This window comes from Macaca fascicularis, chromosome 8 (genome assembly GCF_037993035.2).
Source record: "Macaca fascicularis isolate 582-1 chromosome 8, T2T-MFA8v1.1".
In the NCBI taxonomy this organism is placed as follows: Eukaryota; Metazoa; Chordata; class Mammalia; order Primates; family Cercopithecidae; genus Macaca; species Macaca fascicularis.
This window is the reverse complement of record NC_088382.1, coordinates 98,724,047-98,730,046: the sequence shown is the minus strand read 5'-3', so window position 1 is coordinate 98,730,046 and position 6,000 is coordinate 98,724,047.

Sequence of the window (6,000 nt, the reverse complement as noted above, 5' to 3'; positions counted from 1 at the left end):
CAGACTAACAGTAGATCTCTGAGCAGAAACCCTTACAAGAGAAAGAAATAAATGGTATTCAATTAGGAAAAGAGGAAGTCAAATTGTCCCTGTTTGCAAATGATATAATTGTATATTTAAAAAACCCCATTGTCTCAGCCCAAAATCTCCTTAAGCTGATAAGCAACTTCAGCAAACTTTCAGGATACAAAATCAATGTGCAAAAATCACAAGCATTCCTATACACCAATAACAGAAAAACAGAGAGCCAAATCATGAGTGAACTCCCATCACAATTGCTTCAAAGAGAATAAAATACTTGGGAATCCAATTTACAAGGGATGTGAAGGACCTCTTCAAGGAGTGCTACAAACAACTGCTCAATGAAATAAGAGGACATAAACAAATGGAAGAACATTCCATGATCATGGATAGGAAGAATCAATATCATGAAAATTACCATACTGCCCAAGGTAATTTATAGATTCAATGCTATCCCCAAGCAGCTACCACTGACTTTCTTCACAGAATTGGAAAAAACTACTTTAAAGCTTATATGGAACCAAAAGGAAACCCGCAGTGCCAAGACAATCCTAAGCAAAAGGAACAAAGATGGAGGCATCAGGCTACCTGACTTCAAACTATACTACAAGGCAACAGTAACCAAAACAGCATGGTACTGCTACCAAAACAGATATACAGACCAATGGAAGAGATCAGAGGCCTCAGAAATAACACCACACAATTACAACCATCTGATCTTTGACAAACCAGATGAAAACAAGAAATGGGGAAAGGATTCCTGATTTAATAAATGGTGCTAGGGAAACTGGCTAGCCATATGCAGAAAGATGAAACTGGCCCCCTTCCTTATATCTTATACAAAAATTAATTCACGATGTATCAAAGACTTAAATGTAAGACCTAAAACCATAAAAACCCTAAAAGAAAACCTGGGCAGTACCATTAAGGTCATAGGCATGAGCAAAGACTTCATGACTAAAACACCAAAAACAATGGCAACAAAAGTCAAAATTGACAAATGGAATCTAATTAAACTAAGGCACTTCTGCACAGCAATAGAAGCTACCATCAGACTGAACAGGCAACCTACAGAATGGGAGAAAATTTTTGCAATCTACCCATCTGACAAAGGGCTAATATCCAGAATCTACAAAGAACTTAAACAAATTTACGAGAAAAAAGCAAACAACCCTATCAAAAATTGGACAAAGGATATGAACAGGCACTTCTCAAAAGAAGACATTTATGCAGCCAACAGACACATGAAAAATGCTCATTATCACTGGTCATTAGAGAAATGCAAATCAAAACCACAATGAGATACCATCTCACGCCAGTTAGAATGGCAATCACTAAAAAGTCAGGAAGCAACAGATGCTGGAGAGCATGTGGAGAAAGAGGAACACTTTTACACTGTTGGTAGGAGTGTAAATTAGTTCAACCACTGTGGAAGACATTGTGGAAATTCCTCAAGGATCTAGAACTAGAAATGCCATTTGACCTAGCAATCCACTGGGTATATACCCAAAGGATTATAAATCATGCTACTATAAAGATACATGCATGCGTATGTTTATTGCGGCACTGTTCATAATAGCAAAGACTTAGAACCAACCCAAATGTCCATCAGTGATAGACTAGATTAAGAAAATGTAGCACATGTACACCATGGAATACTATGCAGCCATAAAGAAGGATGAGATCATGTACTTTACAGGGGCATGGATGAAGCTGGAAACCACCATTCTCAGCAAACTATCACTGGGACAGAAAACCAAACATCGCATGTTCTCACTCATAGGTGGAAATTGAACAATGAGAACACTTGGACACAGGGCAGGGAACATCACACACTGAGGCCTGTCAGTGGGTGAGGAACTGTGGGAGAGACAGCATTAGGAGAAATACCTAATGTAAATGACGAGTTGATGGGTGCAGCAAACCAATATGCCACATGTATTTCCATGTGACAAACCTGCACATTGTGAACATGTACCCTAGAACTTTAATTATATATATATATATATATATATATATATATATATATAAATTTTTAAAAAATGCATTAAAATTAGAACTACAATTTGATCCAGTAGTCTCACTACTGGGTATCTACCCAGAGGAAAATAAGTCATTATTCAAAAAATGTACTTGCAAACACATGTTTATAACAGCACAATTCACAATTGCAAAATCATGGAACCAACCAAAACGCCCATCAATCAATGAGTGGATAAAGAAACAATGATATATATCTATGATGGAATACTACTCAGCCATAAAAAGGAACGAATTAACAGCATTAGCAGTGACCTGGATGAGACTGGAGACTATTATTCTAAGTGAAATAACTCAGGAATGGAAAACTAAGCATTAAATGTTCTCACTGACATGTGGGAGCTAGGCTATGAGGATACAAAGGCCTAAGAATGATACAATGGACTTTGGGGGCTTGCAAGGAAGAGTGGAGGGGAGTGAGGGATAAAATACTACAAATAGGGTGAATAGGGTGCAGTATATACTGCTCGGGTAATGGGTGCACCAAAATCTCACAAATCACCACAAACGAAACTATTCATGTAACCAAATACCACCTGTACCCCAATAACTTATGGAAAAATAAAACAACAACAACAACAAAAGATAAAAAAATAAAAACCTAATGCCCAGGAAGCTTGCAACTGTAGCAAATCCAAACTATTCTCATAACTTACTAAGACAGAGTCAACATCAGCAGATAAGATGATAATTTTGAAGACTCCCTTGCCCACCATAGTGTTGAGTAGTATTGAAATCTTTAGTAGTCACCTTGATTATAAGACCTTTGTGAGCACAATTATTTGTGTTACCTCAGAAAGTGTCTGTTGGCCTCTTTAATTACCTTGAACTGTACGGAGATCAGAACTGAATCCTCTCCCTTTCCTAATATTCACCTATCACTGTAGAGGACTGCGTGCTCGCAAACAGAGTGTTCCCGATAAGTCCTGCTCTCGCAAACGAAGCAGGGCGTGCCCCATAAGTCCTGCTCTTGCAAACGAAGCAGGGCGTTCCCCATAAGTCCTGCTCTTGCAAAAGAAGCAGGGTGTTGGGGGCCTGTTTATATGTAAACATCTTGAAAATCCAGAAAGTCAGGGAAAGGTCAGAAAAACAACAATGTGTCTTGTGACTTGGCAACATTCCACAAACCACTGTATAAAATAAAGCGGAGCGCGCCATTCGAGGTGGCCGCCATGTTTGTCTTGTCTTGTGTTGTCTTGTGTGTTCATTCCTTTGTTTAGGAAACACGCGGACCCCAACACATCACTGGGTGCCAAATGTTTTGTTTTCTGAAACTTCATTGAAGGATAGGCGTTAAGTTGAAACACTATTGGGAGCACAGCAAATGAAACTGAAGAGAAACGGAGAGAATACTTAATTTGTCTTATCACAGCAGACAAATTCTGCAAGAGGTCCGGCGGTTAAACTAACATTTTCTTCTCTCTTCCTTGCGTGTGCAATAAAATAGGATTACATATTATATCTTCGTATAGGTTTTAATACCTAATGCATTAAAAAGAAACCCAGTAGCTTGTCTCCTTGGGCAAGCAAAATGGAGCTACCCCATGTTGAGATAACTACACACTGCAGAGCACAGGCTGTTGGTTCTAGGAATCAGTCACATAGCTCACAGATACAGCTGGTGTGTCAAAGGCACCATCTCATGAAGTGAGACAGCTTCATCACTTTTTATCCAAAAGTTCCTCTCTGAGAAAGAAAACAAAAAGTTCTCATTCTTGAAGAGAGAGGTAAAGAACTGGATTTTATTGGCAAACTGAATAATAGAGATGTTAGAAATAAGTGTTGAATATGCTTTTGTGGACTTTCAAAATTCCTATTTTCATCCAAATCATCCAGTTGTTTGTGACTAAAGATTTAAAATGAAAACTGTTATTACAAGTGACAGTGTAAATTAAAATCAAATGATATTTTGTATCAAAACAGACCATTTTCTTTGATCTGTTTAGAGGCTCAAACCCACACACTCCGTAGAAAGATGTCTTTTTGGCACTTATGAAAGACGAGAGCAGTAGAAGACATTTTTGTCCTTTATGCAGGAGGAAAATGGCTGCCCTCACATCTCCTTATTGCCACCCTTGCAGTATGAGAACATTATCTGGATCGTCTAATAGTTAAATAGAATGATTATTCTTAATTATTCTATAATGTATTTGAACAGGCATGTGCTTTCCTCTTTTTGAATTTTTTGGTTCCTTTCCTGAGAGTGTGCACCCAGTTCATCTCTGGAAACGGCCATGTTACACACCGAAGTGAAGGAGGGAGCAGCACTTTGAGCACTGCCAAAATGTTAAGGTGTGCACTGTTCATTAATATCACAAAAATAGCAACTACCCAACAGTTTTCAATTTGTGATCAGAATTTTCCCACTTCTTCAGATAGAGAAAAGGGGTTTCCCTGAAAGTGTTCAATACCCTAGGTGGAAACATGTATCACAGATATGCAGGGTCGGGGAGGAATCTCAATCACTATTTTTTTTTTCCAGAGACAAATAATGACTGGGCAAGGGATTTACTGGTGAATCTAGGTGTGCATATTATTCTCATTTTTAGTTTGATAAAAATCTCCCATTTTCAATATTTTATTTGCTTAATTAAAAAAAGTATTTTGATGCTTTGGCATGATTTTTGTCTTCAAACAACTGTCAAAAAGCAATCTAAGATAAAGTTATACCTGGAACTCCAGCTCTGCCTTCGATAATAATAAACAGAAAATTTGAGGACAGCACAAGTATGAAAATTATTATGTATGTATAGATTTAAAAATGTGTGTGATTATAAAAATAACCCATTCATTTTCATTAAATTCATTTTAAATTGCATTTACTTAAAGATGAGGGATATACAGGATTCTCTAAGATTAAAGTGTATGAACCTCACAATTTTTATAAATAAGCCCTTTTTAAAAATTATATTTTGTTTTTGACTTTTGACATGGCCTAATAAATTTATATAATCTACCCCATTTGCAATATTATAGTTTGTGAGAATTTCTTAAATTCTTTAAAGAAACCAGAACTTTCTGTAGTAACTCAGGTTTTTTTTCTGTGATTGTAATTTCTGTTTGTATTTATTTGCATTTAACGTCTTGGAATTGTTCTGTTTGTTTTTAGAGACAGCGTCTCTCTCTTTTGCCCTGACTGGAGTGCAGTGGCACAATCATAGCTCATTGTAGCCTGGAACTCCTGGACTCAAGTTATTTTCCTGCCTCAGCCCTGTGAGTAGCTACGACTAAAGGCGTACACCAAGTTGCTCTGCTAATTTTCTTTTTTGTAGAGATGAGGTCTCACTATGTTTCCCAGGCTGGTCTTGAGCTCCTTGCCTCACGCAATCCTCCTGCTTTGGCCTCCTAAAGCACTGGGATTAAGGCATGAGCCACCTTGCCTTGCTTCATTTTTTTCTTAAGATAGGAAGAAACATGGACTAATTATATTCTAATAGAAACTACTGATATCAATACAGCATATTTAAGAATAAGAAATAATTTAAATTTTGTTAGTAGTGTTAGTGGTGGAAGGACTTGAGGTTGAAAAAGTAATAAGACCAAATTAAAAGCCCTTTGATATCTGAGAAGATAGTTAAGATTTTTTTTCAATTATAAAAAAGTGGAGCCAAGAATGTTTTCTAAGGAGGACAGTAACAATTTAACTTTAACTTTAGGTCCCTTCTGATAAACAAAATGGAGTAGGGGAACAGGGAAAAGCAGTTGCAAAAGTCTAAGACATAGACACCAAAGGTATTTGATGTATACTATTATAATTTGTTTTTCTTAAAGAACTCTGTTCATAGGAAACTTGGCATCTCTTTTTCTCTTTTTGATGTCTTACAAACTTTGAAAGTAAGGTGGATACGTGCATGTCCCATATATTTGTGTGATGAATGATCAAGGCCAATGTAATAATTTTCCGTGAAGAAAAGGAGAAAGAAAATCAGAGAGAAAAAA